Source organism: Teleopsis dalmanni, chromosome 2 (genome assembly GCF_002237135.1).
Source record: "Teleopsis dalmanni isolate 2A chromosome 2, ASM223713v2, whole genome shotgun sequence".
In the NCBI taxonomy this organism is placed as follows: domain Eukaryota; kingdom Metazoa; phylum Arthropoda; class Insecta; order Diptera; family Diopsidae; genus Teleopsis; species Teleopsis dalmanni.
In genome coordinates this window covers 163,887,758-163,903,570 of record NC_051847.1, presented here as the reverse complement: position 1 = coordinate 163,903,570, position 15,813 = coordinate 163,887,758, and positions in this window count along the sequence as shown.

Sequence of the window (15,813 nt, the reverse complement as noted above, 5' to 3'; positions counted from 1 at the left end):
TAAATTAATATTGAAATTTGAACTTCGAAGGTAACTAATCTCTCTAATAAAACATGTTACATGTTCTTAATTTATTACTAAATTTCAAATTGGGTTTGTCCTTTCTGTAATGTTTACTTCATATATTGTGAATGGGGTTTGTCTAAGTCAGTGACGTGGTTTGTAACGTCAACGTTGCGTTCTAAAACGTCAACAGGTTTTAATGTCTTGCCCGCCAGCTCATGCTGAGTCTTTGACACTTTGATGAACAGCTTTGGTTGTGCTGACTTTTTGTTGGCGGACTAAAGTTGCATTATTGGCTTTGGCGGTCTTAGTGTCATTAATATTTATGAATTTAGTTTTTCAATTAAAACTTTTGTGGATTGGCTTATATTGGCTTGACCATCATTTAATAGAATGATTTAGTTTATGGGAAGATAGAAATAAGCTTGGTCAGCCAATGGTATATGTGTATTGTAAGGTTTAAGGATATGTAATGGAGTGGTTTGTATTTAAATATATGAATATGTAAATGAGTTATTAGGAAACCCATATTCACATAATGTTAATTGTCATTTTTGAAGCAATTTTTTATGATTTACTATAATATATTTTGATTGTTATCAATTGACTGTTAATGAAGTGTGATTTGATTACAAATTATAATGAAATAATTATCATTACTAGTCATTCTTACCTAAGGTAGTTAAAATTATAATGTAATTTAAATGTAATTTTTCGATATATTCAAATTATTACATTATAATAGGTTTAGTAATATAATTGTTATAATTAATTTAATTCGTATTTACAACTAATTAATATTGATGGGAATTTAATTTCACACTTCAATGACCATGAATATTATCTAAAACTATTTCAAAAACACATTTCATTAATAAATTCAATTTTATGATTATTAGAATTAAAAGTAATTTTTTAAAAAATTTTTTATTTTGAATAATTTAATTGAGGCCCGTGAAATAACTCATACGCCATGTGAAATATAATTAAAAATGATAAAAAGGTGTGTAAAAAACATTCAAGATTTATAATATTTCGCTAGTTGTTATATTTTAAGACTTTTATATTAAATAACAAAATAAATAAGAATGATTATTATTACTAGAATAAGTAGTTATTTTATACGAAATTTGTATATATTCAAAAATCTGATTGCAAGTCCTGTGAAATGACTCATACGCCATGTGAGACAAGAAAAAACAATTTTTATAAACTACAAAAATTATAATATTTCTCTGGTTGTTATATTTTGTGATTATTATATCAGATAAAAACAATAAATATTAAAGATCACTGTTATTAGAATAAGAAGTTATTTAATATAAAATATTTTTTTATGGAAAAACTTAATTGTAAGTCCTTCGACGTGATTCATACGTCATTTAGGACAAAATAAATAATTTTAATTTACTATGCAAATTATAATATTTCTCTAGTTGTTATATTATATGACTTATATATCAAATAAAAACAATAAATGATAAACATTATTATTGTGAATTGGTGAATATTTAGTTGAAGTATTAAAGTGAATATATAATTATTTATTCATGTGGTTCATTCCCCACATGAACATTTCATAAGTTCAGCTAACAATCACAACATTTCATTGAATATCTTATGAAAATATTTTTATGTATGAGCACAACAAATAATTTTGATATTAAAAATGATTTTAATTACATGTGAACTTTTCCTAAGCAAACATATGTCGACAATATTGAAATTATTTTTGACACGTTTGTGGTAAAACAGTGAAGGGAAAAGTAAATAAATATCAATTTACGCCAGATTTGAATGTCAGAGTCCAATTATGAGCTTGTGGCTGCCCAAAATTTGTGATTGTCACTTCGAAACAATAAATTCAAATCACCTCAAAATTGGGCTCACGTTGCTTACTTACCACCCACGGCGAGGCAGTAGACACTGGGCACTGTTTCTTTTCGTAAAATTGAAAAATAAAAAACCAAATTCACAAAATTCCCTAGGAAACGCTTAATTATTTCATAACTTATTCAACACATACGAAAAGTATATATAGGTATGTTGCTCTTTGAAGCCAACAAAGTAAAGACAAATAGACCAACAGATAAATACCAGATGAACAGACAAACAGACAGACATATATACTAGCAGTGATAAAATGGCAGGTTGACTAATGAACAAACGAAACACTTGCTGTCTCTCTGTGTTTGTTGTTTAAACTGTGAGTGAGGTTGGAGAGGGAGGATAATGTGGTCTCTGTCAGAATAACTCGCAATTTTTAAGCTTGATGAATGATATACAATGGGAGACATGCAGTTAACTTCACCTTTCCATACCTCACCTGGCTGTCTTGACACGACACTTGCACTAATATAAATACAAATACAAACACATAATTGTCCGTAAATGTAAAACATGAAAGCGTACAGCAAATATCACACGGCAACAATAAAACAATTTGTTGCTTCATAAAAAACGTTATTTCTTTTTATTTTAAGTGTTAATGTGGGTATACGGGTATGTATTACCCAGCAGAGGTACATATGTGGGCCATTATTAGTATTATGATTTGTTGTTGTTTACTTTCGTTAGAAGAGGGTCAAGGTACTTTCGGCGAAAGTGGCAGTAAAAATGTGTATAAAATGTAGCGAAACTTTTTTCAAGTCGACATTGGGGCAAAAGTTCTTTGTTTAAGTTCAGAACTGTCAATGAGAAGGTCTAAAGAAAATAAGTAAGCAATTTATATTTGATTTATAGAAATTATATAGCAGATGTTAATTTTATAAAACCTTTAGTGTGAGAGTCAGTGTCAATAAACAACACAACAGTTTTATTGACACATAATTAAACTTAGATACTTATATATTTATTTTAAGCAACTTATGTAAAATAATTCAAACTAATGGTGTCTTTAGTTGCTTAATCTGGATTCAATTTAGATTTACTCTCGATTTATCAAATTTTGTTGACTTATCGAACATTAAGTAATCTAATTTGTATTTTGCTTAAACAAAAAAGATTAGCGAAACAAATTACTCTTTATATGTCATATAAAACAGCTATTAATTTCAAGGTAATCTTGCAGTAGTGAAAATATCTGACTAGATATCTATAATGTCAAAAATCAAGTTCGAGTGTTTTACATTTCACTTAACATTTACCAATCGAAGGTGATAATTTCACTACAATAGAACCTCGATTGAAAAAGTTGCTCCAGATTTACCAATCGCAAATGGTATAAGATTTCTATAAAGTTGTAAAAAGTTATAGAAAAAATAAACAATTAAGCATCTTACCTGTGAATACCCGCCTGTAGCCTCCAAAAGAAATCGATGTTTTGGGAATTATTTTTTTAACAGTTTCTCAAACTGTTCATCGGTAACAAAGAAAGATTTATTACATGTCTGTTTATATCTAAAGGTTTCTAGCGAGTAATGTGGTAGTAAAAAAAAGTAAAATAACGATAATAAAGCTGGAGGAATTTGCTCGGAGAGTATAAGTTCTCTCAAATTTCGATAACTTTATATAACATACTGTTGTCAGAACTCAACCACAATTTAAAATAAACTTAAAGCACTGAAGACGGAATCAATTCGGTTCTTGGTAATAATCTGTAATACCTGACTATTTAACAGTTACTTACATCTATGAGTGTAATCATCTTTACATTATCCAATAATTAATTTTCATAATAACTTTATACCCAAACCATAAATAAATATATATCATTTGTATGTTTATGTACTTGTAATCTGAGTTGTTCTTCAAACTGTTTAAACATTTTGTTGCTTGAGTAGCTTGAATACTCTCTACATCGAATATTTTGAGCTGATTGAAGTCGTTTAAACTGCTCTAACAGTTTCATATTATTTAACATATTATGTTATTATAGTTATTGTACACAAATATGGATCAAATGCTCCTCGCGAACACTATAGTCTCTTCCCAAATGTACATACCTAGATATGTGAACATAAAATTACGCTGAGGCTGCAATAAGTTTGAATAATATTTAAAGCACTAATATCTAACATTGAGTAATAGTGTTCATAATGTTTAATATGATATAAAATGTGAATTACAAAGTGTTTAATTAAATACCAGAAGGTGCAATCCCTAAGACTTTGTTTCATATGAAGAACTACAGCACTAAATTAGCACTAAGTTAGTTAAATGAACTTTATTTGCTATTGCGATAAAAATAAAAAAATTCCAAACTTATTTACTTAAAGTTTTTCTCAGCGTGAAGGCAGTATCAGTAAAACAGTCTCATATATAAATTAACATATAATTAATTATCAAATGGCATTGAATGTATAGAAGTCGTTGTTATGTCTTACAATATTTTGTACTCTATAGTTAATTTAAAATTAAAGCTTAAAAAGAGTTACATATAATATGTATATGCTCTTATATATACATGTTTGTTAAATTCTGGAACTATGTATGCATTTTCTCATCATTTACAAAATTCAAACATTTTAACATCGAAACTAATTAAAATTTTGTCCAGATATTGGCAATTGTTCGATAATTAACCATGTTTTTTTTCATCTTGGCAATGGAAATCATTTTGCTTTGGTATCTGAAACATGAACGTGAGTTCATTGTTTTTTTTTGTATTTTTTTATTTTTGGCTGCTCTGACAGCCAACATTTGCATGTTAGCTTTTGTATCTATTAAAATTTTACTGCTTGCTAATTAATTAAATTCCGATACGTTTGAAGTTTTTTGCTTGATTTGTTATTTTATTTAAATTTGCTCATATACATATTATGTAGGTTATTAGTCAATCCAACCGTGATTTTAATGCTCAGACAATTTTATTTTATGCAAATTATTTTTTTTTCATAATTTTTTCTGTGTTTTTGCAACAAATTTTTTTGTTTGCTACCAATTTGAATTTTTATGTTAAATACTCTTTTTTTTCTTTTTCAAATAAACAAAGTATCTCGAAACGAAATTATGCAATGGTTTTATAATTTCATCTCACTTTCGTTGAAATGAGCCATCAGGTGAGATAGTCTTCGAAAAACTGGCTTCAAAAAAGTCAGTCACAAACATTGAAGAAAGGTTCAAGCACTGCTTTTGTTGCTTTTTTCAGTTTTTATCAAAATTTTTTATTGAAAAATGAATCTCGTGTAAGATATTTTTCTATTTATCTTTTCTTTTTACTGTGTAAGAATGTTTTAGTGATAGAAAAATAATTATACTTATTCAATATATTTACTTTTTGTTTGTCGTGATTGAATGTTTCAGTGATGAAAGAATTATTACATACATCAATTATTTTGAAATAATTAAATAATGATAAAAAAGTCAATTGTGTCAATGTACAATATATATATATATATATATATATATCGTATAATAGAAGTGAAATATAAGAATAAGAATGAGTTTTTATTAAATACTTGTATGGAAGTATATGTTTATATCATATCAAAAGATATCGAAAAATACATAATGTTGTACTCACTCTCAAAAGATTGAAAGCTAACTAATATAAATTTTTAATAATCACCTTTAAGTGGAAATAGTTTTATTTTTTTTTAAATTTTAACAAAACTCGTTTCACAAGATGATGTTCAGAGTTTTAAATTTTGTGCCTAATACTGGAAAGATGTTCAACGAGAGATAGCGATTTAAGGGTGTTATTGGGATCATATAGTATCGCAACGAGCCAATTTGTTCCAAGAGTGTCAACTGCAACCTATCAAAAATATTTTAAATTGTGTTTATTGAATTTGAATGTATCGGGTGTTTTTTGACCTGCACGGGAACTTACATTTTCTGTTATTATAATCTGGTACATAATTTCATGACATTTATTTTTTTAATATGATTTTCGGTGTATGTTCCTGGCGGCTACGATTCGTCATAGGTGGCATAAACACTTGCTTCTAATACTTCAAGAATTGCAGGCTTGTCGGCATAAGCCAATGACTTAACATAGCGCTATAAGTCGGTCGCGAGAGGTGTTAAGTCGTTCGCAAATAATCGATGCGATGTAAAGCATTTTTATCGTTATCAATAATATTTAGGCAGCTAAAAAAATACCCAATATACATCACATTAAGCCAAAAAATTATGTTGAATTTCTTTAAGATGTTAAAAATATATTGTATTACCTATATCACAATTTCTTATATAAACAGTGGTATTATGTAGTGAGTGCAATACATCTTGAGTCAGATGAAGTATTGGGTTAATAAAAAAAATTTAGGAAAAGAATAAAATATAAAATTCACTAATACCCTTTGTGGCTTTGAAGAGTATTGGTTCCAAGTGAAGCACTGTGACCAAAAGAGATCTTTTGTGATAGCAGGTGGACGTTATGAAACAGAACACAAACAGTTCCGAGAATTACAGTAAGAATAAAACTCGTTAAGAATTCTCGATTATCAAACAGTGGTACGAAATTCAGTCTCAATATCGCCAATCCAAGTTACTAAAAATATTTAGGTCACAAACAATGTTCCTGGAGGTCTCAATAAATTGATAACTTTTTTTGTTAGCAATGGAATAAAGCGGGTGGTATTGCAATTTGTGATATATCCGACTAAACATGTAGTATTCTTTTTGTAATACATATATAGTATTTATTCTCTTTTGTCATACTTGGCTTTTGAATTATAATATTCTAAAATTTATAGATTTATATTATTGGTGAATACAATTTAAGCTTTAGCTAATTATTTTTACTATTCTACAGAATGTATCCTGTGTTGACTGAAACACCAACGAATTGGGATAGGTTCTTAAATAAATTGGATAAAATTTTACATCTGAAAGTAGATTCTGTTCCTGAACAATCGATAACTTTATCAGCAGAGGAATTTACAACGGTGGAGTTGCCGATATTTTTGGCTGTAGACTTAATGGACTCATTGACCATAACTGTGCCTGATTTTGTAACTGTCATATAGATTTATTGAATTATAAATATTATATATAAATTAATGATATAAAGACTTTTATGATTAATATAGTTTTTAATTGAAATCTTTTTAATAATATGTGGAAAGTATGCTTTCTATGGAGAATTTTAATTAATTATGTTAAGTTGAAATATAGAATATTAATACAACTATTAATTACAATGGGGGACATTTATTGCCCATTGTATTGTAGTCAAGTTAATAGTGACAGGTGTGTTATTTTAATCACTATTGTCCTTATAACCCATTTACTGTTCTAGTTAAACAATTTTGTGCTTCGAATAAATTTAGAAAGACATGATACGATTAGAATGGCTATCACTGCGAGGCATTTAAGGAGAGATATTCTGGACAATTCTGGTGTAGTTCAAGTCATGGTTCTCTATCCTGATTGGAAATAAAGAAAGTGATTAATTGATTTCACTTCATTCTCATTAAAGCAAAATATGTTTGTTAGAATATGCTACATAATATGTAGATCCATTAGTGCATTAGCGCACTGCCCCAGAGAGAGTATTGTTGACTTGGAATGACTCACTTGACATTTATATAAATGTGTTGCACATTTAATATAAAAATTATCCCACATTATTGAATTGAACACAAAAAAATCATCAATAAAAATTTATGTTGTAAGCTTCAATATAAGACCTATTAAATGCAATATAATTAAACCCTTGATCTATTCCTCCATATATTCTTACCAAGCTAATTAAGATTTTTGCCTTCTACACTTCAACCACTTCTCTATATTGATTTAAAATGTGTTTTTTGAATTATTAATTTTAACTTTGGGAATAGAAAAAAACCACACAGTGTCATGTTAAATGATTATGGTAAGTGGGTAAGCATATTTATTAACTTTTTTGATGAAAAAGGATTTTGCACGATGCTGGCTTTCTGCGACAGAAATTGTAAATATAACTAATTTGAAACACTTGTCCAACCTCAAATTTTGGATGGTAAGTACACTATACAGTGGTATCAATAAAAAGAAAGCATCGGCGGAACCTTTAGTACTCATGCTTGAAGCTATAAATTTCGGATATTTTTTACACACTATCAATATTACGGTTATGTATTGATGTATTGAAAATGACACCGTAAAGTACGTAAGTCACAGTACAATCAGAATAGCAAGCAAACTTATTTAGTGATGTAAGCCATTGTGTCTATTTGCTTTCGTAGTCGTCTTTGGCAGTATAAACTCGTATCTCAGTTTCTAACCCAGAGTCAAGTTATATCTAGACACACAAAAAATGTTGCTAGTTGTTATTTTATTGAATATTGATAATTGCAGATTAATTTTTATTTAAAAAAATTATTTCAATAATTTTGAATTATTATAATTAATATATAGGTTATTAACCCTATAATTGTTAACCCCTATATTGTTTTATGAGTATTTGAAAAGTTCTATATTGGTGAAACACATATTGTTAGCTGATAACATAAAATTTGTTTAATAAAATTTAATTTGTTTTAATAAAATATGTGTTCATTTTAAAACTTTTTAGGAAATTTAGTTTGAAGTGATGGTTTTTATTTCTCATAAAAAGGTAATTACATTCAACTGAGAATAGAATTGTAATTTAAACTAATATTTTGTATTTGAAAAGCAATACTGAATATAATAAATTACTGCTACAAAATATGTAAATGAAACTAAAAGTGAGTCTGTATAGATAAATAACCAGAAATTTCTAATTTGAGTGCTAAGAAGCATTAAAAGATACAATTATAAGGATTATGTTTTATATTACATTTTAAATTAAATCCCAAACTTTTTATTTAATTAATAATTTTTGTGTACTCAAAACTTTTTTATTGTATATAAATATTGCATACTACATGTTATATTAAATAAAATTGGTTCAATAGGTGAACATAAATATATTTCCGGCACTAAAATTTACCCCAAAGCTATGGACGTGAAAGTCTCTGTACTGTTAAGGTACAGTACAGAAACTTGATTATTGACATTTATTTAACTAATAACACTAAATATTTAATTCCTACTTGCATTGAATAAACCTTAAAGACGAATTACGTTACCTTAAATTTTGCAATCCATTCATTAAATAATAAATTCCGCAAAGTCAAACAAATAGCATTCGCTACTGAACTGGCAAGCTCGTTTTAAGTTTAAAGTTTGAATAATTTCTTTTATGAGATCATTATTAATTCAATCTAGATTCTGCTTAAAAGGGGTCCGTAGAATAGGAAGAACGTATTGTTTGTACTTGTACATGTTAACATGTAATATAATTTTAAAATGTAGTTGTAAGTAGATTTTGGCTACAAATAGGTATTATTAGTCGTGAATAGAGTACAAAACATATTTCAAATACCTCTTCAAAGTATGAATGCTACTTGTAACACATTCAGACATCAAAGCTTGTATTGGAAGAATTCTCTGAATTGATGCGTACGTTTTGACCACAATCCAGCACCCCGGAGAGTGAGTGCATAACTGGCACGGACTAAACCAGTACCCTCATTCCCAGAGACTTTTTCATACCCTGGGACTACGTTAGTATTACTTCGAGGTAGGACACAATTTGTCATTTAAGACTTCCATCGGTGTGGCCTGCGTACAGACTACTGCTGTGGGTGATTCATCTTGCGCTTCATCTTGATGTGATGCATCTGCTTACTCCAGCTGTCTTCAGTCAAGATCTAATTTTTTCAATTTTAGAATCTTTTCAGGAAACCTTTTTACGCTATACCAGTTTATTATAAATTGATGCATAACCAGAATCGAAACTAAGGTGAATACATAACAACCTCACTCGGAAAAATATGTTCCAACCACATACTAGTTAAATTGACATGTTCGTTTCATTAGAAAAATTTTAGCTAATTTTAGGTAAAGAAGATATAAAAATCAACATGTGATATGGTTGAACCGATATGATGCGTCGGCTAAGAATATTTTGAACTGAGATTTAGGTAGTTAAAATCTGGTTAAATGAACCAAATTATATTTTTGAGTGCAATGATGTGTTCAAATTAGATAAGATCTGAGCAATACTTTTTATTAATTTATTCTCCTACATTAATAATAGTAATGATTATCCATGACTTCAAAAGTGAACGTGTGTAATAAATTAGAGATTTGGATTAATTTTAGTACTCAATATAGTGTTTAGGCCTTTGTATTGGAAGTGAAATACAACATCATTTCAATATTCTCCTTGGGAGTACAGAACCGTCTTGAAATAATTTATATGAAGAATAATTGTCTTCATATAGCTGGCAATAACTCGACAAGAACTTGACAGTTTGCTTTCAAATGATCGTTATAAAGAATGCAGTCCTGTAATGAGAAACCATATGATCTTTGTTGTCAATTTATATCATCATGGATAACAAAATTTTTTGAAGTAATTTTCGAGAAGTTGTCTTCATACAGCTGGTAACAACGCGGGACTTTGTTTGCAAGTTGTCGTTAATTTTAGGCTTGCCTCAAAATTTTAGGCTCGTGTTATGAGAAACGACATGCTCTCTATTGTAAATTTACTTCGTCAGAATGTGGGAATTGCGTTTGGGAATTTTATGTCCAAGCAGTCTTAACAGGATGTTGTTTATGGTATAGACTTGCCATACCCCGAACTGTTGAAAATAAACTTATTGCACATTGGTTTTTTCTATTTTATGGTAAAAAATTGAAATCATGTTAATACAGCCCTTAAAATATTTAATCACGACATGATTAATCTTACAAAAGAAAATTCTATTACGTTTACAGACCATACAGTTCATTTTAGTGGATTTAATAGTTTTTCGGCAGTTTCTTGTGGATTTACAATATCTCAGATGCGAAAATTTGGTTTTTTGTTATATTCACCAAGCAAAAGAAAGTTTCATCACTGAATTTTTTATTCATCATTTTATCAATCATCATTTAATGTAAAAACCGTTTAAGTTTCGTTAAAAGTTTGAATGATTCATGCATGTTCAGCGATTAGGAAACGTTCTATAGTATACATGGCAAGCTTTGATTAAAATAAATAAGTTTTAAGTTATAGTATATTAAGTATCTCACGTATATTGCTGGAATATTGCTACCAAATCAGTATCTCAAAATGATTACCTTTATTCGTTATACTGAACTGGAATTTCATTAAAAGTTTTTATAAAATTATACTTACACTTATACTGTGTGGGTGGAAAAAATATCCTAATAATGGTCCTAAGGTAAGGTAGAAGTAGTGCTAGTAAGTCCTCCCATGCCTAGCGTTTAACACATTTAATGCACATAAGATACGCAGGAAATGCATTTTCTATCTTGACAATCGTTGATATGTGGGAAAAATGTTTACATGTTCTTTGCAGGAATGCAACATGCGTTAACATGTGTGCTGAACTGGAACTCTTAGTCTTAAGCTAACAATCTAAGCTGTTGCACAGAGAGGAGTGCGATGACTGCGGTACTTGCGGCAACGTTTTTGCATAGTTTTTTGTAAAAACTTTGAAGTTGAATTTTTCATTAAAAGTATAAAGTAAAACAGTTTTGCACCAGATTTGCGCTTGTTTTCAAAACATTAACGTATTAAAAAAGGCAGGGCTTCGGATGAGTTAAACAAAAAGCCAACTTATTTAGTTAAATTATTAAAAACAAAGTTTTTAGTTTAAACAGGCAAGTGTGAAACTGATGTTTAACTAAAAAAATAGAAGAAAAATTAACACATTATACTGTGGATATATATTTTACTAATAAATTTCATTAAAAAGTATTAGTAATCAAAGCACTGAAGTAATTATTTATGCAGCTGTAGTTAGTATTTCAGTTTGTTCTATTTTTGGTTGACTTTATTAAGAAAGTCCATAAATAGTTAATAGAATTTCGTAATTAAAATAGAATAGAACTAATAAAAATAGACAAAAGTTCAACATATAATATCCATTTACGTCACATTCTTGTGTTATTACCCAAGCACGCAATAAGAATTAATAAAATGGTGTCCTGCTTTTCGTCCTTTTCTCGGTTCAAAGCTTAAAAATATTCTCCAAAGATGTGTACAACCAAGCCAGTTAAAGGTTTCTATGTTGGTGCATAGCAATTGTTGCTCATTGCTTCAGGAAATGCGGTTTGCCTAAAAGGCTACTTTTGCGTTTACTTTGCTTTTAATGGCGATTGGCTACAATTTCATTGTCCCTCAATTACTGTTTGTGTTTATCAATGGCAAACCTTTCAAGCAGCAAAATATCAATGGATATATTGATGGACGACTCTTAGCATTTAACTGTTGCTGTAAACGCCTACGCGTATCCTTTACGATATTCGTATTTCAGACACGCATGAAGGTGAATTTAAGGCAACAGCAAATGTGTTCAAATTTATTTTCAATTTGCTGCCAGTAAAATTGGCAACAACACATATAAAATTTACTTTTTAAGGATGTTATATCCTTTCGCAATGTATATTGTACTAATGGAGATGGAAGTGTAAAATACATAAGAATACGACACATAGTAATGCAATGATTTAAGGCGGCTGCCGATGGTATAATTGAGTAGCAAAGCCCACTGTGTCTCTCAAGGGACTTTATGAAGCGTTGAAGATAAATTTTGGCAATTTTATCGGAAAGTAAAAAGGTTCAGAGCTTGTCTTAACACTATACGGTGAATTTATAGATTTTGAAATAGTAGCAACACGTTTTGCGTGGCTTTAATGAGCGCATCAATTACTCGAGGCAATACGCCAGTGTGCTCAAGGTATTAATTGGATTAAAATGTAATTCTTATTCAATTAATACAAATGACTGATTTTTAGTGTTGCCAGGCTACAGAACGCGTAATCCTTGCAAAAGTCAATGCATAAGTTAAGGCATTGGTTGTAGGACGTTTACTTTCTGAACGATTGTTGGGGAATATTCCGCAAGTAATGAATAGGTAATTTGATCAATTCAGTAGGTGCTTATTAGGAGATATTGTGCGGCAATTTGTGGTGAAATTAAATTAGTACACAACATTCGCGTGTTTATTTGTTTATGGTTTAATTTATGTGCTCCTTTCGTTTGTTTAGCTTACATTCCTTTATATTCAATGGCAATGAAGTCTATGTCGACGTGTTGCTTAGGTTCATAGCTGTATTTAAATTATTGCCTACAATTAAATTCCTTCCATGTCACCTCAAATGAACTGAATTCAATTGGGTTCTTGCTTTTTCAACTGAACTGTAGTTCAGTGGTTCTACTTTTTAATTCCCTGAAACGAAGTAAAAATTAATTAGTGTTAGTTAATCTAACAAATCATCGTGCATATTTTGTAAGAAATGAGTTTTTTCTATAGAGTATTGCCTGGCGGAACAGTAATTTTTCAAAAGTATGTACTTCTTTGTTCTGAAATTGACTTATGTTTATTGAAACGACAGTAAGAAGTATAATTTCAATAAAACTAGAAGCTGGTTCCTAAACTAGTCAGGAGCTCTTCTACAAATAAAAAAAAAAAGACAGTATGTTGCATTGAAAACAGTTGAGATGGGTTCTAATTATTTTCTCATACCCTATTCGATAATTTTAAATTAATTCAAACAAATGCGTACTATAAAGAAACTCTATGAAAATATTGCTTCATAAAACAATGTACAGGTAACCAGTAGAGTTTTAATCAATATATTTAATAAATTTCAACAAAAAGTTGTGCTAGTCAAACATTTATTTTTGAAAGGTTTTGTTGAAAGGTTTTGTTTATCTAACTTATTATTACAATTAGACTATAATATAGTATAATATAATATTTTAATATTTTTTCTTATTTTTAACTTAGTATAATTATAAATAATTAGTAATTAATTAGTACATAATTTATAATAATTAGAACATAAATAGACATGCTCTTACTAAGAATATGACAACATTGCCAATAATAAAAAGGGTTGAACTATCTCGAAATTTGTTGGCTAATTTATTGAAGATGTAATAATGTCTTTAAATGATTATTATTAAATTTTGTTATTTATCAGATAAATCAAACGAACCCTCGCCCAAACAAACCGAACACACATATTTCAATAACAAATCAAATCTACCAGGTCCTTAGTTACACCTGTGCACTGCTTAGCAGCTACTTAAGGGTATTTAGGAAAGGTATAAAACAAAAAATAAGAACCAAAACAACCACTTGTTATGAAAAATATAAGATATGAATTCGGTAGGATTTATATAGAATAGAATAAACAAATGTTATGAATATTTTTGGTATAATTTTGTCATCGATTGTTGCGTCTGTAAAATTTTACAAAAATGTATCCTAACAATTTATTTAATAGCCAGAGGTAAGATTTTGTTGGGTAGCTTTACTTGTACTCGATTTTCTCTTTAAAAAATTTTACTATAATTTTTAAACGTTAATGTATTTTATAATAATAATAAATAATAATAAAATAAGACATTAAAAAATTTTACTGTCCCATGACAAGAATCCTATGTCAAATAGAAAAGGGGTGAGAATAATCGTTCTATACTTAACAATATTCAACAAACAATAGTGTTGAGATTTTAAAAAACCATATTTTACAATGACTAAGTTAATTTATATAGCTGTGGTTTATTTGTTAGTTACTTTAAGTTATCATTCTGAACGTCTAAAATATATAGACATATCGTTGACAACATGCAAACATTTGTTGAATTCTTTCTGTGGTAAAAAATTTAATTAAAGATGAGAAAACTCAATGACATGTAGCGTATATGCATATAGTAGGTTTTGCTTAATGTTTAAGGTGGTTTTTAAATCTCTGAGCTTCTTATACGTTAACAAAATAGGCCGAAATGGATCCTTACAATCGTCGATATAACCCTAACCTTATGCTAAAGTTATAAAGATATTGTTAGAACTCTAAATTTGAATAATGCAATTTAAGCGTTCAATGACTTTGTGTATTTAGGATCACTCTTCTTCTTTAAAGTACTTTAATTCAATAGTGTCTATGAATACTCCGTTGAATTCTGATAATAAGCTGTACAGATGATGTTATAGAAGTAAACTTTGAGGCTCAGCATATCTTCCTAACGAAATATATATTGCATTTGATTAAGAAACAGTGGAACTTTGAAACAGTGTGACATCCACAAAATCGACAAACGATTGCAGCGCTCTGTGGTTGATATACTTTTGCACATTCCCGGGTTTCAAGTTTTTATGTATGTTTTCATTTGTGATGTACCCTTGAGTTGTATAACACAGCTATAAGAAATTAAACCAATAGTTGCTTCCAAAATATCACTGATAATGAACATTTGGCAGAATAGCTCTACGGTGAGCCCACTTTCACTTGTTAAGAAATTAAAAATTATTTAAAAAGTATTATTTTTTTTTTGTTTTTATTGCTACGGCTATTTACATTATAAACATTTATTATTTATCTATATAATATAAAATCATAGAATAAAAATTTTTTAAATTAAAAGTAAGTTTTGTTGGGAAGAAAAAGGGACTTTTAAAGGATTTGGTTCAATGCGTTTGCGGTTAATTTTAGAAGGATAGTGGAAAATTTTTTTATTTTTTCTCTTACTTATATGCTTTTTAATTAGCTTTAAAAATGCATTCTATTTACACCGCTATTTTTCTGCGTATTCCCTATAACTCTCACTGCAGAAGTTGTAGAAACCCGCAGGAGAAAGAAACAATAATACATTTTCTCTGTGAATGCCCAGCTCTAGCATCCAGAAGATATAGGTTCTTAGGAAAATACTTTTGTGATAGTTTATCAGACTGCTCAATGGTAAAGATGAAAGACCTATTAAATTACCTAAATTCAGTGGGATGGATTTAGTCTCTACTCTTCTATACTAGGGTTCTTGCGAGGAATGTGGTAGCAAAACGGCGAAAAATCGCTAATTGAGGTACATTTGAAGTTATCTTATGACCTGCCACT